The sequence below is a fragment of the Urocitellus parryii genome (assembly GCF_045843805.1).
Source record: "Urocitellus parryii isolate mUroPar1 chromosome 13 unlocalized genomic scaffold, mUroPar1.hap1 SUPER_13_unloc_3, whole genome shotgun sequence".
In the NCBI taxonomy this organism is placed as follows: Eukaryota; Metazoa; Chordata; class Mammalia; order Rodentia; family Sciuridae; genus Urocitellus; species Urocitellus parryii.
In genome coordinates this window covers 481640-506297 of record NW_027551771.1, presented here as the reverse complement: position 1 = coordinate 506297, position 24658 = coordinate 481640, and the positions used below count along the sequence as shown (strand labels likewise).

At 37.6% G+C, this 24658-nt stretch overlaps 1 pseudogene; it reads left to right on the top strand.

Moving 5' to 3' along the window:
* LOC144251427 (contactin-associated protein-like 3) overlaps window positions 1-24658 on the top strand; it is a 191908-nt pseudogene that overhangs the window by 116631 nt on the left and 50619 nt on the right.

The window sequence follows — 24658 nt, the reverse complement described above, 5'->3', positions numbered from 1 at the left end:
TCCTCAATGCCTCACTCAGGGTCTGATCCATGTTTGTCCACTGGGTAGCTGGGTTCAGCATTTCACAGAACTTTCACATACATTAACCTGTGTATTACTTATAAAAGTATTCTATTTAATTCATTTTGAAATGTAGGTTTAATTTTACAATTTACAAAGTTATTGAGGAAAGAAATACCCTATAAACATAAAAGGATTTCAAATATTTAATGGTAAAATTCTGTGAAGATCTAAATCTGTAACTATTTATATCTGTGATTGATAATCACTTGAGTAGTATCCTGAGACTAATTTTTAAAGAGCAGTTATATGCTTGATTATCATGAAAATACTATCCCGTGCTTGCAAAATGACCCCCCTTCTTGATTTGCCCCTTTTATTCTCTGTGTTCGGTGAGTTCAGGAATTGGCAAATGGATCAGGAGTTGCTAAACTACTGCTGTGAGTCACATCTGCCCACTTACCTGTTATTGTCTGGCCCATGAACTAAGAAATGTTTTACATTTTTAAGTAGTTGGAAGGAAGAGTGTTTCATGACACATCAAACTTGTTACGAAGTTCAAATTTCAGTGTCCATAATTTTTGATCACCCCACAATTATGCCCATCATTAGTGCCTGAGGCTGAGCTGAGCAATCGCAGAGGCTATGTGGCCTGCAAAGTCACAATCATTACAGAGAAACTTTGATTTCAATTTTTAACAGTTTCTGTGCTCTCAAAATGCCAAAAATGTTTGTAAGTGTTCCATTAAGTCCTGAAATGTTAGATTCAAATAAGAGATCACAGGTGACTCTGTGTGTGTGTGTGTGTCAACTGGAGTCATCTTAAGGGTCCCTTTGTGGTTTTCCAGGACCAGTGACATCACAGTCTTTTCCCAGAAGGAGTACCTGCCAGTCATTCAAGTGGTGATGACGGACAGGGGCCGGCCACCCTCTGAAGCTGTGTATACGCTGGGACCTCTGTTCTGCCAGGGGGACAGTAAGTGCTGGCAGGAGAAAAGCTTTCTTTCTATAATAACATACTTTGATTATTTAAAAAAAAAAAGTAAGTAAGTGCCCTTATTTTGGCCAGAGAGAAAATTCATGGTAGTGCTGGGACCAGAGCAGATATCAGAAAGCCTCGTGCTCCTCAGCTTTCTATGGCTGTGACCAAAGATCTGAGATGAAAACCTTAAAGGGAGAAAGGTTTATTCTGAGTCACAATTTTGGAGGTTGGGTCCATGGTCACTTGGCTCTTTGCTTGGACCTGTGGCTACACAGGGCATCATGGTGGGAGAGAGAGTCAGAGGGGGCTGTTCACCTTGCCACAGCTGCACAGCAAAGAGACAGGAAGGGGCCAGGGCCCAGTACCCCTTCACGGGCACACACCACGTGATCTAACCTCCTCCACTCAGACCCACCCATAAAGACTCTACCACCTCCCAATAGTGACCCAGGCTGGGCACCCATGGGCCTTTAGGGGACATTCTAATCCACAGCATAATGGGCACAGGGATGGAACAGCACTGCATCTGTGCTAGAGATCAACGTTTCACGAGTGAACAGCCGTTGAAATCTCTCTCATCCGACATGCTCGGGACCCAAGGTGTTTTGGAAAGCGGTGTTTTGCAGACTTGGGAATGTTTGCCTGCGAGGTAGTGAGATCTCTTGCAGATGGAACCCGAGTCTAAATGACACTCGAGTTTCATGTAAACCTTATACAAATAGCCCAAAGGTAATTTTATACAATATTTTTGGTGCCCGTGCATTTTGACTGTGACCTGTCATACAAGGCCAGGTGTGGAGTTTCCCTCTTGTGGCGTCAAAAACTTTTGGATACGGAACATTTTAGATTTCAGATTTTTGGATTATGGATGCTCCACCTGTATTAGTTTACAGCGAATGAATTATCTTTATTTTAACATATTATTTGGTTGACTGGTTAATTGTTCACTTATTGTTTTTCTTATGGAACAGTCCTTAAGAAAACTATTTCCCAAATTTGTGAATAAATGAGAATGTTGGTTGATTGCCCTTATATTTTCAGGACACCTTTAACAGTATAAAAACAGTGAATGCCACTTTCTTTTCTCAGACCCTGTACACACCACATCACCATCATGGGCTCTAGTATTAGATTGTGTTTTTCCCTGCAGGATTTTCATTCAAGGTTGAATGCCATGGTCAAGGTTTTCCTCATCCGCTCATGGCTCATTGCCTCCACAGTCCCAGAATTCTTTCAAACCTGTGAGGATCCCCTGTTGCTCTAGTACATGAACTCAATATCGAGACCTCTTTCCCTAGGGGAAAGTTCCAGTGTTTTTACTCATAAGCATCGTATGCTGCTGGGCAGACATCTGGAGTATGAATTTTTACTTCTCTCCCTTAATATGAGGAGGGTTCTGCTGAGAGGTCGTCCAGTGTGGACCCTGAGCATCCCTGCATGTCCTTGCTGAGAGTGTCAGAGTGTGTGTCATCGCTGTCCCCTAATACCAGGCAGTTTCTGTGCATGTGTGGGAAACGGAGTTGCTCCAGGAGAGTACATCATCACCACCAATGTCTCACCAGTCCCCAGAGTGAAGGGCACTGGCTCCTGTCCCTCCTGTCCTCATCTCACACCAATCACATGGCTCTGTGAGATTCAGAGCCAGGCCACCATGCTCACACCGAGATGCTCATACATCTCATGGTGATATATATAATAAAGCCCTTTGACTACAACCCAGAAAGGTGTGTTTTCTCTCAGGCTCTGTGAAACTGTGGCCAGCTGCAGTGGGGGTGAGACCTCAGATGCTCCCCAGTTCTTGACCTGTCCCCCTTCAATCTCACTTGTCACCCAGAATAAGCCTCAGTCTTTGTCATTTTCTATTAATTTTTCTGAAACCATAGTGCTTTTTGATCTCAATACTTTGTTCTTATTTAAGAAGAATGGTTTTATTATGCTTTGAATGCCTTCTGTTTCATGTGCTGGATTCTCTGCATTTGAGACATGTGCCAGCTTTACTCCATGCATGCCCTGTGTCCTCCAGTTAATTTCATCTCTGTCCGTCTCCTCTTCAATGCACTTATCTAAGCATTCCTCCATACACGTGCCATGCTCCCTCCCTTCCTTACTTTGTGATGGCTTTTTAACTTGTTGGTGTGTAGCGGGCAGCTCTGATCCATTTGATTGATTGATACATGATGTGGTTCAATTCTTCTTCGCATCCAGCTCCTCACAATCTGATGCATCTTTCTTGTCCCTTCCGAACTGTGATCTTAGGTCTAGGGTCTGTCATTCTATCACTTTTTTTCCCATGTCTCAAGTTGGTGAAGGAGGGGTCTCTTGCACTGTGTCTGATCAACTGCTCTCTATGCTGCTTTATCTTCAACAATTACAAGTGTCCTGTTCTGCGGTCCTAACACAACATGATGTGTATCCTATACTTTTATCAGGATGCCACAGGTGTCCAGTTCTTTTCACACTTCAGTATTAGCTCCTTCACATTTGGAGCCATGTTTCCTGTTTGTTGAGGTTCTGACCTAGAGCACTGGTCTATAAGAATTCTGCACTTACATTTTCTTCTGGATTATTTGCTCTCTGGCAACTCATACCAGCCCTCCACTTCTCTCCGAATGTGGGTGTAATCCTGAGATGACTCAGGGCATTTTCTTCATGCCAATTTCTCAACAAAACTTCAGAGGGTGAGGTGTGCTCAAAATAATATGTAAAAACATGGATGTGTAACCAATGTGATTCTGCAATCTGTATACGGTGTAAAAATGGGAGTTCATAACCCACTTGAATCAAATGTATGAAATATGATATGTCAAGAGCTTTGTAATGTTTTAAACAACCAATAATAATAATAATAATAATAATAATAATAATAATTCTTTCTTCAAAAATTCCTTCTTCAGCTGCACACATCTGTAATCCTAGTGGCTCGGGAGGCTGAGGCAGGAGGATTGCAAGTTCAAAGCCAGCCTCAGCAAAAGTGAGATGCTAAGCAACTCAGTGAGACCCTGTCTCTAAATAAAATAAAAAATAGGGCTGACACCCCCTACCCCAATTCCTCCTTCCTCTCTTTCCCTTTCTTTCTCTTCATCTCTACTTTCTTTAAAAGAGTTTCAGTTTGTTCTTTTAGCTTCCTTTAAGCAGCCCAGAATGGTGGGCCCTACTGTGCCCAGGCCATGGGGAAAGGGAAATGTGAAACATGAAAATCCACTGAGGATTACAAAACCAGGTATTTCTCAGTGACCCCACTGAGAATGGGGTCACCCATATGGAAAGAAGGAAGAGCAAATTATAGTACCCTCAGTACTAGACTAGAAAAGAAGGTTACCAGCATGAACTCAAGGGTTTTAACATATGCACAGTAGATAATATGAAATACACAAAAAGATGTGTTTGTGTGTGTGTGTGTGTGTGTGCTGTAGTGCATGTGCCCATACACCTGTTCCTGCAGCTGACTACTGAGAGGGCCTTGAAGTCATGGCACCTTAGTAGCAAAGAGATATAAGCATGTGACTTAATATCTTGACTTCTGAATGTCATTTCTATCCTTCTCCATGAAAAGAAACCACCACGCCTTGGGAAAATGGCTGATTTCAGAGATGGGACAGAGAAGATAGAGGATAAGCCTAGATCATCCTGCTATATAAAAAAAAATGCTCAAAAAATTGCACTGTGTCCCATCAACTGCTTTTGTCAAAGAGTCTTGGGAAGGCTCCCTCTGACCTGATTTGGGACAGTGTAACCCTTGAAATCAGTTACAGTAGTAGATTATAAACAGTTTACAACAATAGGGATCCAGGAGTGATGCTGCAATAAATTTGAAATGGATAAAAAAAACTAAATAGGGGGTCCAGAAACAAGCCCTTCCTAACAGAGGACTAGCACCCCATCAAGGAATGATGGAACATCACCAGTATCATCATAATTCAAGGACCATCAATCCACTATAAAACCACGGGATGGAAAAGTGGATCAGGTTATGTAAAGGCCATTATATGTCCAAATAGTTTCAAATCACAAAGAGAAAAATATTAATTTTATATGGGAGCAATGACAGATACCGTAGCAGAAAGCAATTAAAGTTAACATGGCAAGTAGGGGGACACATTAGCACAGTGCAAGTCCTGATGTGATACACTCCCAAGGACAGAGCATCACTTCTCTGCTTTTGAAGAAAAATGTTCTTATTAATGCACTACAGCTTTACATCATAGTGACGTTCATGTTGGCATTCATTAATGCATATAACTCAACTAGATCCATTTCAATCCCTAGTGCTTCTCCTTTACCTCCCCTCCTCCCTCCCCTTGATCCCCTACCTCTACTTCATTGGTCTTTGTGCTTATTTATTGTTTTTTAATCATGAGTTGTAATTATATGTGAATGGAATTAATTGCAATATATTCATACACATACATAGCATAATTTGACCAACATCATCTCCAATTTTCCCCTTTTCCCCTGCATATTCTCTTCTTGTCTCCCTTCTATTTTAATAAGATCCCCAATTTTATTCCCTTTTTATCTCTAATTTCTGTATTTGAGAGAAAACATTTGACCTCTGACTTTCTGAGCCTGGATTATTTCACTTTGCATGATGTTCTCCATTTCATTCACTTGCCATCAAATGACATAATTTCATTCTTTTTTATGGCTGAGTAGAACCCCATTGTGAATATATACATATATTCATATATATATATAATATTTTCTTTATCCGTTTGTCTATTGATGGGCACCCAGGCTGATTCATAGCTTGACTCTTGTGAATTGTGCTGCTCTAAACATGGTATGCATGTGTAACTACAGTGTGCTGATTTTAGTTCTTTGGGATAAATATCAATGAGTAGGTTAGCTGGGTCATATGATAGTTCCATTCCTATCTTTTGAAGAATTTCCATACTTCTTTCCAAATTGGTCATACTGATTTGCAGACCTACCAATGATATGAATATACCTTTTTCCTACATGTTCTCACCAGCAGCTATCATTATTTGTATTCTTGATGAGTGTCATTCTAACTGTGGTGAGATAAAGTTTCAATGTAGTTTTGGTTTGAATTTCTCTGATTGCTAAGGATGTTGAGCATTTTTTTCTCATACATTTGTTGGCCATTTGTATTTCTTCTTTTGAGAAATGTCTATTTAGATTTTTTTATCCATTTATTGAGTGGGTTATGTTTTGGGTGTTTTTTGAGATCTTTATGTATCCTAGCTAGTAATCTCCTCACAGAAGAGTAACTGGCAGATTTTCTCCCATTCTGAAGGCTCTTTCTTTACTCCTTTCATTTTTCTATGCTGTTTTTGACAAAATGCACAAGACTAATCTAATGACAAGTGTCTGATATATCCAAATTGAGAAACACTTTACAAATCGACTGAAAAATGCTCCAAAAGTATGAAAAAAATAAGAGGTTATTATTTTAGTCAGCTTTGCATCATTGTGATCAAAAGACCTGACAAGAACAACGTAAAGGAGGAAAAGCTTATTGTGGCTCATTTCAGAGGTCTCAGTCCACAGACAGCTCACTTCATTGCTCTGGGTCTGAGATGAAGTGGAACAATGTGGTAGAAAGGCGTGGAGAAGGAAAAAAGGTCAGGAAATGGGGATCAGAAAGTAGAGAGAAGGCCCTGCTTCCTGGGGACAAAATATCAACCTCAAAGCCACGCCCCTAGTGATCTACCTCTTTGAGACACACCCAACCAGCTTATGATTACCCAGTTAATCCATATGGATGGATTAATCCACTGATTAGCTAAAGTCTCTCATAACCCAATCATTTCACCTCTGAAAATTCTTCCATTGTCTCATCCATGAGATTTGTGGGGTTGACTCATATCTAAACCGTAGCAGTTGTATTCATGAAAGACAAGAAAAGTCTAGAATGAAGGGCACTAGAGGGGCTTGAGAAATAAATATAAAGTGTGGTCCTGGATTAAATTCTGGACCAGAAGGAAAAAAAAGTAGTTTTTTGTTTTGTTCTGATTTTTGTTTTTGCTATGAAGGGCATTACTAGGATGATGGGTTGTATTTGTTGATTGTTAGTTTGCAAAAAATATGGAAAGCAAGATTCTATGATCTGGCTTCCTGAGTCATAGACCAACTGCTGCCTCCAAAAATCCATCTGGTGCTGAATAGAGATTTCAAATGTAATGTATCCCTGTCAAACTTGCTTCTTCAAAATTATTCCCCAAACCCTTGGTGTCATCTCAGACTCTCTTCCACTTGCATCCAATTTAGCAGTGAATTCTGTTGACTTGAACTTGAAAATGATCCTGCAACCTACCCCTGTCTTTCCATCTCCCTGGGCACCTTCTCCCTCATCTCTTGCCCACGTTGTTGGTGTGACAATCAGTCACACTTTTGCTTTGCTTACCCTCCGTCTTTTCTCAACACAGAATTCTAACCCTTAAAATAATCGCTGATGATACGGCATGAATGAGAACACGCAGTGAGGCAGGGAAGGCTTCTAGAAATTGCAGTAAAAATGATTCATGAGTTTTTCTTTTTTTCCTTTTTTTGGCATAAACAGAGTCATTTTGGAATTCGGCTTCCTTCAACACCGAGACCTCATACCTTCATTTCCCCACTTTCCATGGAGAACTCACTGCCGATGTGCAGTTCTTTTTTAAGACCACGGTTTTCTCTGGTGTGTTTATGGAGAACCTCGGCATCACGGACTTCATCAGGATAGAGCTGCAGAGTGAGTGACCCCCCCCCCAGGACAAGTCACAGGATGCCCATTACTTGGCATTGAAAACTGACTAAACAAAAATTTAAATAGTGTCATTCTTACCTTATAATCATATTTATTTTTTAACCACAAAAGTTCTATAATTTTAGTCAATAATTTTAAGGGTCAAACTATGAAGCTAAAGTATACAATAATCCATAAAACTGTTTCGCCTTCCCTGGACCATTGCCAACTAGAGTCAGAACTTTAAACCAAACTCACAAAATTGTTTCCTAAAATATTTGATCAAATATATTTTTTTCATGTACTCAGAGCTTAATTTATGACTGTAAAAATTTGCATCTTTTGTTTTAAAATTAGAGGAGACTTTGAAACACTTTTGAGTAAAACTGCTTATAGATAAAAAACAAATCCTGTTTCTTATTCTCTCTAGGGGTACATATCTACTGACTAGAACTGAGTGCGTTAAGTATTAAACTCAAAGTGAATATGTTAAAATCAGTGTGGTTTTGTTTTTATCCTCCAGGATACAAATTTCTCCTGCCCCCCTTCCCCAACTCGAGTCACATGTCTGCATGGACACCTTTGTCCCCTTTTGTAAAGAGCACGCCATGATTCCCTGACTCAACTCTATACTCCCCTGGGAATGAACTTGGGCTATATTCATATATGATATTTTTAGCTCCCACAGAAGTGACCTTTTCCTTTGATGTGGGGAATGGACCTTGTGAGGTCACGGTGCGGTCACCCACTCCCTTTAATGACAATCGGTGGCACCACGTGAGGGCAGAGAGGAATGTCAAGGGAGCCTCCCTGCAGGTGGACCAGCTCCCCAGGAGGACGCAGCCAGCCCCTGCAGACGGGCACGTGTGCCTGCAGCTCGACAGCCAGCTCTTCATTGGTGAGTCCCATGGCCACCGCTGAACTTGGTGGGACCGCAGAGGGAGTACTTTTAGTGGCAAATGCAAGCAGCAGCTAACCGTTGGCGCTATTTATTGATAACATTGTAGGTTCCGGAGCGTGCTGGGCTTCTTATTAGGTAACTCGTTTTGTAGGTTTTATCATCACCTGTTTCCAGGTGAGATCATCGCATCTGAAAGAGGTCAAGTAACAACCAGTGAAAGGAATCCAGCCCCGAGGTCTCTGACGCCCAGGCTTGAACAGCTCTCCTTACAGATGGTTGGCATTTGTGACCACTAGGTCTGATCAACACCACCTGTGTGACCATGAGCCACCTGTACCCACTTCTTCCCTTTTCACTTCCAGTAGAAAGTTTATCTTATCCATGGACAAAAGTCATCCACTGTCTGCTTCAAAACAGACCACAGGTTTGCTCCTTTAATCCTGCAGTGCGTTTGTACAGAGAGGTCAGCCCTGGGTGATGGACATCTTTCCTTTGGCTTGCCCATAGATGGTTTTATCATTGTTTATTTTCCCCAAGGGCAAAAATTTACTTTGCCATATTCCTTTCCAAACAATTCCATTCTAATGTAAAAAACAAGCACACTGAGGTAGTCATACTCACTTGTTTATTTCTTATGCACGATGAAGCAAATAAGGACACGGCTCCAATTAGAAATTGGACTAAATCAGAAATTATCTCACAGCCTACTTTACAGGAAGATTCAAACAGCTTCCAGGTACTAAGCACTATACCGCTGAAGGCTAATGTGTGTAAATCTCCGTGTGTGTGTGTGTGTGTGTGTGAGACTTTCACACATGCAGGAGTTTATGTACTATGACTCCATAAAATATAACTTCCAACATGGGTGGTTTTTACATTAGGGCAAGATGAATCTTCTTTGAAGGACTTGAAACCACAAAACTACCTGACATAACTACATGAGTCAGCTTTTCGTTACTGGAACAGATACCCAAATTAAGCAACTTATAAGAAAAAAAGGGTTATTTTGACCCCTAGTTTTTGAGGTTTTGACTCATGACCAGGTGGACCCATTGTTTTTGGGCCTCTGGTGGGGGTGGTGAGCTGGGGGCAGAGCTAAATGTTCAGTTCATGGTCAGGAAGCAAAAGTGAAAGAGGAAGAGTTGAGGGTCCTACAATCCTTTTTAAGGGCACACCCCTAAGGACTTAAAATCTCCCAAGGAGCTCCAGGTGGCAAGCTGAGGACCAAGCCTTTGCCACATGGGCCCTTGGGGTATTTTCCAGATACAAACTTAGCAGGAGTCAAGTTAAGAACTTTATTTTCTTACTTACAATTTTGAGGATTATTTAAGGGAAATCCTAGGAACAAAATCAACATAAATATTTGCCTAGAATAAACGTTCCTATTAAGGCAAGTTTTATAAAACAGTGGTGGAGAAATCATCAGTCACCCATGAAGCTGGTTAAAAATTCAGATTTGGGTCAGGTGTGGTGATGCACACCCATAATCCCAGTGACTCTGGAGGCCAGGGCAGGAGGATCACAAGTTCAAGACCAGCAACTTAGGAAGACTCTTAGAAACTTAGTGAGACCCAGCTTGTCTCAAAATATAAAATAAAATAAAAGGTCTAGGGATGTAGCTCAGAGGTAAAGATCCCCTGGGTAAGTTTTAAATTACCTTTAAATAGAAAAAGAAAAAGAAAAGATTCAGAATTGGGATCCCCACTGAAGGTCCACTTAATCAGAGTATCTGGGTGGAGGCCACATTTTACAGGTAATTCCTGGAATCCTCTCTTAATAATATGTTATTATGACCTTTGAAACGGTGTCTATCCTGACATAAGTGTTGCCAACCTCTCTGAGCAGATTCTTTTGTGTTGAAGGTTGATGTGATCCAATGTGCATGTGCACATTATTCAGTAAAGACTTACCACTGGGTCCTCAGAAAGGAGTGGATGGAGTAGGGGGCAATCATCCACATACAAAATTTAACTACATCTATTTTTATTCTTGTAAATGTTTTGGAAGTCCATCCAGAACCATTCTAATCTACATCACTGTTGATAAACATAAGCAAAATAGGGTTGATGTGATCTATATTTGGTGAAATTAAAGAAATGGTTTTAGAACGAGTATTTGCCAATCTCATCTAAACGTTGTTTAAGGAAGTTTTATCCGATGTCTTTTGAGGTTTCATGATATCTGATACAAGTTTATATTTTTAAAATTTTATATACTCACGGTATGTTCAACAATTTGCAATTTTTGCCACTCTCCCTAAGGCCTGACTTTGACGTGGACACAAAATCCCAGATAAAAGACCAAGGAGCACATTTCTATTTGCAGTGTTTCCCTTGTAGGTGGGACGGCCAGCAGGCAAAGGGGCTTCCTGGGGTGCATTCCATCCCTGCAGCTGAACAGGATGGCCCTGGACCTGGAGGAAAGAGCCACAGACACCAGGAGTGGAGCCAGGGTGTGCGGGACACTGCAGGAGCCACAGACACTTGTGTCGCCATGGGGGGAGATGTCGAGAACGGCTCAGAGGGGTGGCTTGCGACTGCTCGGCCTCCGCCTATGAGGGCCCCTTCTGCTCCCACGGTGAGTGAGGCCAGGGATGGGACTTTAGAGAAAGTGGGGGGGGGGCTACAGCCTCTGAGGGACACCTCTGGCATCTGACACCGTGAAGCCAGGGTAAGATTTGCCATTATTAGAAATAGAGTCATTTCAGACCCCCATCCCTCTACTGAATTTAGGAGGGTACCAATTTTGAAAACCTGAGACTGTGCAATTGAATATCCATCCTCACCGGATTCCTTCTTTGGAAAATCTCTGTGTTACTCCTGTCTTCTGTTCAAGGCTCCAAATGATCTTCCAAACTCTGCCTTTGGGTTGTTCTGATTTTAAGATCATCCAAGCATCATTGTTGTTCATTGCAATGACTTGATGTGATGTAAGGATAAGTTTTAAATTACCTTAAATAGAAAACAAATATATTAACTAGGAGGGGAAATGCATGTTTAAACATTAAATACTGACTTGTCATCAATAGCACCAAACAGATGCTATTAGAAATATGTGCAATGAAATAAAAGTAACTATATGTTATGGAGTGAATGAACATAGGAATGTTCAATTCATATGCCGAAGCCCTCATCACCAACATTATGATATGTGGAGACTGGGCCCAGCTTTAGGTCATGAGGTTGTGAGGATGGAGATCCCTCTGCTAATATATACATCCTTATAATAGGAAGAGATGGAGAGGCCAACCACAGAGAGGGCTCGCAGCACATACCACATCTCTGGCACATTGATGATATTGATGATAACCTTAAAACCTCCAGAAGAGTGAGAAAAGAATAATGATTTGAGCCACCTTGATTCTAGTGTTTTGTTACAGCAGCCCAAGTAGACAAAGACACCATGCTTGAGTGAGAGAAAATATGACAGTTCTCATCAAATATAGAATTACAGTAGATGAAACAAATATTTCTAAAAAAGAAATAAATAGAAATTCTGGCATTATAATGTACAATAATGGAAATGAAAAATTCATAGAGAGACTCAACAATAGATTGGAAAAGCAGAAGAGTCAGCAAACTTCAAGGTGGGTCAATAGAAATTATGTATCTTAAACAACAGAATAAATAAAAACCGAACAGATCATCAGACAGGCGTCAGACATCATTAAGCACACCAACATATATGTAATTGAATGTCAGAAGGAAAGTATCAGAAAAAAAAAATTACTTTTCAAATAATAGTTGAAAATATCCCCTAATTTTTGAAAACCATTAATACACACACACACACACACACACACACACACACATTTATGAAATCCAGGTAGGATAAACACAAGAAAATCCATACCCAGTCACACCTTAGCAAAAAATGTTGAAAGCTGAAGTCAAAAAAGAAATTTGTTAGAAAACGATAGAGAAAGAAGGCTCATTTTTCCTTGGTGTAAAAGCAAACACCAAGATGAACAGCTGATGTTTCATCAGAAACACTGGAAGCCACAAATCAGGGAAATAACACACTCAAAAATGTCAAATAAAACAATTGTCATTCAAGAAAGTTATACCCAGCAAAATGATCTTGCAAAAAAAAAATGACAGCAAAATGATGGTATTCACAGATTTAAGAGAAAATTGCAAAGAAAAGGTGGGGGAGGGGAGAACTCACCGCTGGCAGGCCTGTCTTAAATAGCAAAGGGTGTTCTTCCTGCTGAAAGAACGTAACCCTAGGTAGTAAGACAGTCTATACCTGTGCACTTGGGTGCACTTACACACACCAGCATAAGTTTTTAGGTAGCTATAAAAAAGAGTATAGTGGTATATTTCTTATCCTTACTTTTTTTTTAACTGATATAAAAAACAAATTATATAAAACTATAATGAGAATGAATATGTGTGTGTGTGTGTGTGTGTGTGTGTGTGTGTGTGTGTGTGTGTTGTTGGCTCTGGAGATGTGTATTTGAAAGTAACAGCACAGAGGAGACAGGTGGGAGGAAAGCTGTAAGGGAAGAAGGAAGTGAGACTAGATGGTAACATGGATTTCAGGAACACAAAGAGTTAATGTGAATACATACTTTTTTCTTTTCTCAGGTGCTTTAAAAGACACCAAATTTATAAAATCCTAATTATATGAGCACAGAGTTTCTAATTAAAGCAATGGAATATTGGGTTTAGTATAACAGTAGCTCAAAACAGGTAGAAGTAATAGAACTATACGGAAGTACCATTTATATATCACACTTGAATTAAGTTAGTGTAAATATAAAGCAAATTTTTACAAGATATACATTGTGAGCCCTAGAACAATCACTGAAGAAAAGAAAATTGAAAATTATGGTGAAGCACAATAAAAGGATTATACATCAAAACCTATTGGGATATACAGTGTAGGATTTCAAGAGTGGTTCAGCATTTCAATATGTGTTATGCAAGATTAACAGAATGAAAGAGGAAAAAGACGTGGTCATCTCAATTGATGTTAAAGAAACATTGAAAAAAAAGAAAATCTTTCTTGATAATAAAATATTTAATAAACTAGGAATAGAGTAAAACTTTCTCAATATAATAAAGGCCACATGTTGAGAAACCTACAGCCACCATCCTACTCCAAGATTAAAGTTTCTTTTTTGAGATAAGGAGCATGACAGATATGCTAATACTTTTCATAGTACAGGGTGTTCTAGCCAGAGCAATTAAGCAAGAAAAGGAAAAAGGTCATCCAAATTCAAAAGAAAAAAACTGTCTCTATTCTTGGATCATGTTGCTTTAATTATAGAAAACTCTAAAGAATCCAGGAAGGAAAAACTGTTAGAAACAATAAATGAACTTAGCAAAATTGCAGAATATAAAATCAACATGCAAAATTTGACTCTATTTCTGTACAGTTACAATAAAAAATGTACAAATGCATGAAGTTTTATTACATGATCCAACATGGATCACATTGTACTAAGTGAAATAAACCATAAAGTTGACAAATGTAAGATCCCAGTTTTACTAAATATTGATAACAGGCAGATTCATAGACAAGAAGTAAATCAGAGGTTACAAGGGTAGGAGAAGGAAAGGAATGCAGACTTACTATTTCATGAGTACATGTTTCTCCTTGGGATGAGGAACATTTTTTTCCCATACGTTTTATCGGTGCATTATACTTGTACATAATGGTGGGGTTTCTTGTTACATATTTGTACATTCATACAATATAGCAATATAATTTGTCCAGTATCATCCCTCAGTATTTCCCCTTTTCCTCTCCTCCAGGAGTAGGAAAATTTTTGAAAGTAGAGGTTGGTGGTGATTGTTCAATTTCATGGATTTAAGTAATAACCATAAAAAATTACATTTTAAATGGGTTAAAATGGCAAATTATGTATATATTTTGCCACAAAATTATAGTGAAATAAGAATGGAATTAAAATGATATAATACAAAATATTTGCTAATATAAAAGAAAGCAGAATGAGAGTGGAATGAAAACAGAAATGAAATGAAACACAAAAATCAAAAATAAAATGAGATATATAAATCTAACTATCAATAACAACATTAAATGTTCTTGGTATAAACAATACACCACAAGGCAGATTATTATCAGAATGGGTAACAATAACAAAAAAGGTCTATTGATATGCTTTCTAAAGTTTAGATTGAAAGATAGGTTAAAAATAAAAGCATAGAGAAAGATATCCTATGGAAGGAAGGACGATAGAAAACCAGAGGAGATATACTAATATCAGAAAAAAATACACTTTACAGAAAAAGGTGCTACTAGAGATAAAAGAACTTTTATAACGATAAGAACCTTTTATAATGTTTAAAGAGATAAAAAATTATAAGTATATGTTCAGTTAATAATATCATACCACAATACATAAAGAATACCTGACAGAATTGAAAAAAGAAATAGACAAATGAGGAATAACAGTTGGAGGGTTCAAAGTTCTACTTTAAATAATGGGTAGACTAATTGGGCCAAAGATAATCAGGAAAATAGAAAACTTGGGGGAAAATAAAACCCAAATCAAATGATCCTCCACTCAATAATAGCAGAATACATTATTCTTAAGCACTCATGGAACATTGTCCAGTATAGACAACATGCTACCTGTAAAACAAGCCTTGGTAAACTTAAATTTTAATTGAAATCATACAAAATATCCTTCTAAACACAATGGAATGAAATTAAAAATCAATAGCAAAAACAAATCATGGAATATTATAAATAGGTAGAAATTTTTACACTTCTAGTTTGACAAAGAAGAAAAACATAAGGGAAATTAAAAAAGAGATGAATAAAAACAATACCTATTTGATGCAGCTAAAGCCATGTCTAGAAGGAAATTCATAGCTCTAACTGTCTGTATTTTAAAAAGAAGAGAAGTCTTAAATCAATAACCTAACCTTCCATCTGAAGATACTGGACAAAGAAGAGAAAACTAAATCTAATTTAATGAGAAGGAAAATTAACATTATAGTGAATTTCATAAAGTAGGTATTATAAAAACAACAGAAAATGAACAAAACCAAAAGTTAGTTCTTTGAAAAGATTAACAAAATTAACAAACCCAGTAAAACTGACAGAGAAAACAAGAGAGAGAATTTAAATTATTAGAATTTAAGTTATAATGTCACTAGAGTGGACAGGGGCAAGAGAGACATTACTACTGAGTAACAGAAGTAACCTGGATTGTTAGGGAATATTATGAACAACTACATATGTGAAAAAATCAGTTTACTTGGATGAAACAAATTATTAGAAAAACACACACTACCGAATTTACTCAAGAATAGAGAAAATCTGAATAGGCTTATAGTGATGAAGAAAATTAGTTATTTTAAAACAATCACATAAGATAAAACCCGGGTCTGTATGGTTTCACTGGTAATTTCTATGAAATTTTTAAATAAAAAGTACTATTTGTTATTCGAATTTTTGCCAAATGAGAGAGAGAGGCAGAGAGAGAGAGAGACAGAGAGAGAGAGAGAGAGACAGAGAGAGACAGAGAGAGACAGAGAGAGACAGAGAGAGACAGAGAGAGAGAGAGAGAGAGAGAGTGTGTGTGTGTGTGTGTGTGTGTGTGTGTGTGTGTTTCCCAACTCATTGTGTAAGGTCAATATTTTCCTGATACCAAAACCAAAGATTTCAAAAGAAAACTACATACTTAAATTTCACTTAAATATGTAGATGCAAAAATCCTCAAGAAAACACTGCCAAACTAAAGCCAATTGCATAAAATTGATCATTCACCAAGATAAAATAGCAATTATCCAAAAAAGTTGTTTTAATAGCTGAAAATCAATAAATATAATACAATATAACATTTTGGAATAAGGAACAAGAATACATAATCATCTAATTTCTGCAGAAAAGTAATTTGACAACATCCCACACACTTCCATGATTTTAAAAAATGAAGAAATTAGTAACAGACGAGTTCTCTGAGCCTAACCAGTGGCCTGGTGAAAACTCCACAGCCACAATCATTTCAGTTATGAAAGAGGGAATGTTTTTCCATAAGGTCAGGAACAAGAAAGAAATATGAGTACTCTCACAACTTCTCTTCCATGTTGTTCTAGAGGTTCCAGCTAGGCCAATAGTGAAGTAAAATACTTCCAGATTTGGAGGGAACAAGAAACACTTCCTATATTTGCACATGATATAGTCATTTTTACATAGAAAATCCTGTTTTCTGTTACTAACAGCTATTCTACTATTACCAAAAAAAGTTGATAAAAGCTTCAGGATAAAAGATCAATATATAAAATCAACTGCATTTCTGTGTACAGGCTATGAACCATCTGAAAATAAAATCAATAAAAAACAATTTCACTTATAATAGTATCAAAAAAGCAAGATATGTAGCAGTAAGAAATGGAAGATGTACGCTGTAAAAGCATAAATCTGAAAGAAAGACAAATAATCAGAGAGATACTTCAATCATGGATTATAACAATTAAAATAAATAAGGCTTAATGTTCCCTAAATTGATCTACAGATTTATTTTCAGCAAGTCCCTCAGGATTTTCTATGTTAAAAAAAAAAGACTAAGTCATGTGCAAATATAGGAAGTGTTACTTTTACCTTTTGATACAATTTCTATCAAAATCACAGCCAGATCCTTTCTAGAAATTGACAAGTCAATGGTAAAATTCATATGGAAATGAAAGGGACTCAAAATAGCTCCCCCCGAAAATTGAGAAAGCACAGATTTAGTGCATCCAGACTTTCTGATGTCAAATCTTACTGTAGAGGTATTATAAGCAAAACAGCGAGTTAGCTGGCCTGAGACTAGCCATATAGATCAGAGTTCAGAGTTATACGTTCATGTCTGTGGTCAGTGGATTTCAGAGTGCTAAGGAAGTTCAGTGGGGAAAGGAGGGTCCCTGGGACAACTGGGTATTCACATACACAGCAGAAAAGTGAGAATGGACCTCAGTCTCACAATACAGAGAATGTACCTTGAGTGTGTCGTACACCTTGATGTGAAAGATTAAACAGTAGGATTCCTAAAACGTGGGAGAAAGAAAGGACCGGGACTTCAAAATTAAAAACATCTCTGATTCACATGGCTCAATCAGAAAGTGTATTTGCACATGATATAGTCATATATATAATCCAAATCATGGAAGAAAAGAAAATGTTTGCAAGTTGTTTATCTTATAAGGTCTGGTATCCAAATTATATAAAAACTCCAATAACTTAATCCAAAGGACAAATAACCTAATCAAACAATGGGCAGAATTTGTGAATATTTCTTCAGAAAATATATACAGATGGCCAATTAACCCGTGAGATGATGCTTGACAACATTAGCTGTTAGAGAAATGCCAATCAAAGCCACAAAGAGATATGACTTCACATCTAGGATGGCTGTAATTACACACACACACACACATACACACACACGCACAGAGGCACATTACAATTGGAGGTGTGTATGGGATACAGCGTGGCACTTCCATACATATATATAATATGTAATGATAAACCAGATTCATTGGAATGTCAGTCACCTCAGATATTATAATTTTTCCTCTGGTGGAAATATTCAAAGTCTGCTCTACTCATTGCCACAGTCTGGCTGGGCACAAATCACGAGCCACTCAAGCAGGAACAAGCTTTATTTCCAAACCTCCCGCGAATGCCACACACGCGGCCTTCTCCCAGGACACACCACACCAACAGGAAATCCCTCCTCCGGAATTCCCTCCTACCGCACTTCCCCAACCAATGGGAGCTCTCTCGGGGAGCTCCAAAGTAGCAGGCCTAGGCGACAGCAAGGGTCTAATCTCCAATTGAATGCACATCTTAACATGATCATTATCATCTCAATGGCATGCTGGGGTCACCTTTCAACCAAAAATGCCATGCATCATTCCTACTTGGCTATGGCTCTCAGCAACTCATGCTTTTGAAATATTCTTTTTTGCCAGCCATAGTTCAAAAACAGCTATAGTTTTAAAGAAAGGCAATAATGCATTTTAGTGAGGATGTGGGAATATCCAAACTCTCATAAATTGCTATTGAGAGTGTAAAATGATGCAGTTGTTTTGAAAAAATGGCAGTTTCTCAAAATATTAAGGATGGAGTTATGATAAGATTAAGCTATTCCTCTCTTAGGTATGTATTAAATGAAAATGTATATTCTCACAAAAGTTTGAATATTGAGGGAAGTATTATTCAAAATAGCTCAAGGTGGAAACGGACTAAGTGTCTATCACCTGATGAACTGATCAACAAAGTGTGGTACAATGAAATATTATTCATCAGTGAAAAAGGAATGACGTGCTTGTAAATGCTATAATATGACCAACCCTTGAAAATGTGCCAAGTGAGAGAAGGTAGGCAGTAAAGATCACACAGTGTATGATTCCATTGATATGAAATCTCCAAAATAGGAATGTCTAAAAATATAGAAAATAGATTTGTGATTGCCTCAGTTAGGATATTGAGGAGAAACAGAATGAATTCCACCTGAATATTAATTTTTTGTGGGGGTGGGATGAGGATGGAGAGGATTGATGAAGAGGCACTAACACTGACGGTAGTGATGGATGCACATGTCCATGAATATCTGAAGATAGGCAATTTTACATTTTAACTGGGTCTATTTTATGGTATAAGGCTTAGATTTTAATAAAGATATGTAAAAATTAACCTCTTAGAAAAAAATGGAATCCAAAACTGAACCCCGACCCCACCCCTCAAAATTGGGACCTCAAAGCAGCTGCCTTTAAATTATATATTTATACAGAAGAACTAATCATTTGTAAGTCTTAGTTAAAGATAATTTGGAGAATTAAGTGAAATCTCCAGCAAATGTCATTCTGGGCTACATGTTGGGATTTGTTACTTTGTTCTTCAAATTTTATTTTTTTAAAAATTTAAAGTTAAAACATGAAAAAAAAAACATTTTGCCATTTTATCTCCCAGGATAAAAGGATTAAATTCTTTTTTGAATACATTTTTTAAATGAAAAGCTATCTAAATAGTTGTCATACTGTATTGTTTAGGGAATAATGTCTAGAACAAAGTCTGTACATGTTCAATACAGACACAATTAATTTATTTTCAAATTTTTTTAGTCCGAGGTTGACTGACTCCACAGATGGGGAACCCAGAAACACAGAAAAGAGATTGTGCTATTGTTACTTTATATGAGTAAACAAAATAAAATAAAACATTGAGACATTCTTTCAACAAGACTTGTATTTGCATTCTGTTAACATGACAAAAATGTGCTTTTCATTCTAGAGATTTCTGCATATTTTGAAACTGGCTCCTCAGTGACCTATGATTTTCAAGATCATCACCCCTTAGGTGACAACACCAGCTCCCTTGCTTCTTCATTACACAGGGATGTCACACTATCCCAAGAGACGGTCACCCTGAGCTTCGGAACCACTCGGACTCCCAGCTTACTGCTTTATGTGAGCTCTTTCTATGAGGAATACCTTTCCATTATCCTGCCCAACAATGGTGAATATCTTTTGTGTGAAGAAAAAAGAGAGAAAACACTGAATTAGAAAAATAGGACTGTAATGATATGGGTCTTTTCAGCACTTAAACTACAAATAAAGAAAATCGCATGCACTTCTAAGATGCACTTTGGTTTTTCAGTACTCTCCATAATGCTTATCATAAAAAGTAGTATTTAAAGGTTAAATTAAGATGCTTTTTCCCATTCCAAGAATGACAATTTCACAGATTTGATATGAAATTACACTTTGCTAGGATGCTTTAATACTCCAAGATGATCTAAGACTGTTTGAAATAAGATATTTGGATATTTGCCAGGTATTTATTTCCTGCTCATTCTAAGTAAGTAGAAGAACATTAATATGGATGATATCATGGAGCTATATAAAAGCCAATTTCCTTAAGCAGATGATAAATACAATGGTTCTTTATCTCATCCATGGTTGACAAGCAAGTTAGATGACATCCACCTAAGAACAGTGAGGGGACAATCTATCCACCAGAGGCAGCTGGGGCATTACAGGACTTTCACAGTTGGACAGTGAAGTCATGCTTTACATTTAGTGAATTAGGACAAAAATCTGATTTCTAGACAATCCTATAGAATCAGAATCTTCATGTAAGTTGTTAAGAGTTATGAGCCCTGAGGGTATATCTGTGTAGGAAAGCTAAGTATGTTTGAAAACTACACAAACCTCATCTTCTAATAAAACCTTTTCTCTTCCCTATTCTTTGGTTATGGTAGAAGACTTCATAAGAAAACTCTGGTTGCAAAATAAAAACTTAATTATGCACACATCAGTAACACATCAAAATAGGTTCTATTAAAGAAGTTATAATAATAGGAACTGAATATTGATACAGTGTTGCAGTTTTATCAATTTCTAAGATAAATATAGTTGTGATTTAGATTTAAGTTCTGAGTTTCCATATGTATAATTTAAACTTCTTCATTTTGGAAAGATTTAGAAGACCAGTGATTATCAATGCACAGGGTCTTGACTTAGAAACAGTACAGTTGGACTCAGGTTGGCACTTAAGCCACCTCTAGTATAGAAGAGGCAAGTGTTGAGTGCATTCAAGTCAATGCTAAATACAGTCAAAGGTGCATGAAATAAGTAATAATATAAGTGCTCTAGAATCTGCATTGAAATATTTGTAAAATACAATTGTAATTTAAAATGTCATTTATTTTCCTCTTTAGGAAGTTTGCAGGTCAGGTACAAGCTAGACAGACATTGAGATCCAGATGCTTTTAATTTTGATTTTAAAAACATGGCGGATGGGCAACTTCACCAGCTGAAGATTGACAGGGAGGAAGCCGTGGTCTCTGTAGAGGTAATGCAGCAAACTTGAAGGTCCCAGTAACTATCATGAGGAGTTTGTCAGAGAATGGATAATCTAATGCAAAAGTTTAATGATAAATAGTAACAAATGAGCAAGTGTTCTCCATAGATCAAGGCAGAAAACCAAATATAGCCAGGGTTTAGAGGGGTATTTAGTTTGTTTTGTTTGTTAAGCAATGATCCTGTCAATGTTATTATTACTCTTAAGTCCTTTTAAAAATGTCAAGATGTCCTTACTTGTTTTTACTTGATTCAGCAGGGAAATGTCTAGTTTATCATGGTGACGACAGGTAGAATTTGTTAATTAATATTTCAGTAGGTGATATCAAAAGAACAGATAGGCCAGCAGTTTAAACACAAGATGAGAGCATGCAAGATATTCATTGAAATGGGAGTAAATAAGAAAATAGACCTGAGTCAGAAGAGAGTCAGGCAGTTGTTACTGACATTCAAAAGAAAATATATTTTAAGTCTGCACATAAAACTACAATTATTTTGGCTATGTCAAGTCTCCTCCAGAGAATAAGCTTTTACATTTAAAATAATTGATTTCCGTCCTCTTGTGTATTCTGCCAACTGCAGATACATCATAAAGAAAAGTAAAGCAGCAAAGAGAGTGGGGGGCTGGGAGGGCAGGCGGCTTGTGGCAGTTAGAGGTTGTTCATAAAATCGATTTCCCCTCCTAAACGTTGTTTTAAGGTGAATTATTTAAGAGTTGTTGAGCACTTACAAGTGACTTATTTTTATCACTTTTTTCTGGCCTCCTCTGCTTCCTTATCATTAAAACTGTATCTCCTTTTGATATTCGCTTCCCACGGGGCGTTTAATAGGTTAACCAGAGTGCGCAGAGACAAGTCATCCTGTCCTCAGGGACAGAATTCAATGCCATCAAATCCCTCACGTTGGGAAAGGTTTTAGGTAAGTGGCAGAAAGATCTTTCTCCCCAAATCATCAGATCGTAAGTGTCATGTCACACACTCTGGAAGCACTCGTTATGCTGAAAGAAGCTCCTTGTCTTATGTTAATAATAATTTCCCAGTGAGTGACAATCAAGGCACAAGTGGCACTTTTGTCTGAGTGCACATAGAACCATGAGTAAGTGCTGCCTGGTGGATGAGGAAAGGCTTCCCCTGAAAAACACCCCATGCTTACCTTCCCCCTGGGCATTCAGGCAGGAGTCACTGTGTTTTTCTAACACTTATTGAAAAGTGAACTGTCACTAAAGCCGACATGGAGTATCAGCCTCAACTCAGGTACCTCCACTCAATGATAAAACTACCCATGAGCTGAAGCAGAGGAAAGAAGGGTTGATTTCCTTCAGCAGATGGTGGCACCTTGAACTCGGTTCCCAAGTCCTGCTTGGCCTATGCTTCTGTCTTTGATGACACTAAACCAAAGCCATGAGGCGTGCCAGGGGGAAAGGTGAAGTTGAGAATGATACCCCAGGAAGGATGTATTTGAAAGGCACAGCTTAACTTCAAATTAACATCATAGTTACTGAGGAAAGGAATCTTTCTGGAAAGAAATATGTCAATCAGCTCTGAAAATGAACTATTTTAATGATATAGACTCTAAAGAGAATCACAAATTAGGAAACAATATTAATTGCATAAATTCCTGCTTCCCTCCAAATAAGTAGGTGCAGGGAGTTAAGATGTTAATTCAAATGTTATTCAAAGTCATATAACTTAGGGTTTAAAAATGCAAGTTTGTATTGAGCAATGAAGCATGGAGTCTGAAGCCACTGACTTCAGAAAGTGATGAATATTCATTCTGCCGATGCCTGGCAAATGTGAAATAATAATCAAAGACTAAAGCAGCACTTCATGATTTGGACAGCTGTCTTTGGGATGGGTTTTGTTGTCTTTTGCTGCTGTTCAACCATTTAATAATTATGCCAATATAATTTTATATTCAAACTTGGAGATCCATGTGAAGTATATTTATTCTCTTAACTTACAATAAGATAGACTGTCATATTGAGGAAATTTTCCAAAGAAAGTTGTTCAAAGTATTCAGTGGTAAGTCGTCATTATTAATTCTCTTAGCCCCTGTGAATCATTCCCTTATCCACTCACTGAAAAATATTTGGTGAAAATTGATTATGTACACTTAATTATAATTAAATGTCAAGGCAGCTTATGAATAAGAGAGTCACTGCACTTATCCTATACTATACTCACATATTAATAAGTAACAGAGGCTAGTGTGTGAGCAATTATAATAAAATAATGCTTGTTATTATTTACCATACTTCACAAGAAATATCCCAGAATTCATTAAAGTTAACATGCTGTTTTTAGCTTCCCAATTCGTTGTTTGTTTGTTTTTTTTTTTTTTTTTGGTGTGTGTGTGTGTGTGTGTGTGTGTGTGCCAAGGATTGAACCCAGGAGTGCTTAACCACTGAGCCACCTCCCCAGCCCCATTTTTAATATTTTATTTTAGAGACAGGTCTTGCTGAGTTGCTCTTAGACCTCACTAAGTTGTGGAAACTGCCTTTGAACTTGCGATCCTTCTGCCCCAGTCTCCCGAACTGCTGGGATGATAGGCCTGGGCCACCACACCACACCTGGCTCTTATCTTCCCATTTCTGAATAGTCTTGCTTAATGAAGACCGTTCAAGTTAATTATCTCAACATCAATTCAGTATACACCCACCTCAATGTAAGCTCTTGAAGTCAAATTTTCTATGTAGTTTTAATTTTATCAGAGAAGTGTCTTAAAGAATGTTAACACTTAAAACACTAAAATCCAGGAGAAGTGACCTGTCACTTTTGTTAGATTCTTTATCCAAATAATTAGGATTATTATTCTTTTGATTTGGCTGTGTGTGTGGGTGTGTGTGTGTGTTTTAACCACAAACTTAAAAAAAAGAAATGTACTAAAACAAAATAAGAAATGTAGAAGCTGAGCATGTCTTTTTATCTTCTCTCAGAAAATAAAGCAGTAGCCTATAAGTTTTTACATTTTATTTTCATTTAATTAATTAATTTCCCTGAAGTACTGGGGGATTGAACTTAGGGCCTTGAGTATGCTAGACAAGTGTTCTATCGCTGAACTACATCCCCATCCCCTAAGCAAAGCAGTGTAAATACTCACGTATTATCACAATTACACAGATATGAGAATGCCAAATGATTTTGGTAATTAACTATCCTGGAAATTATGTTCTGAGTTCTATAAGGAGATGTCACATAACACATAACATTTAAAGCTCAGTGGAGCTATGGCTTTATATTATTTTTATACTATGATATTTG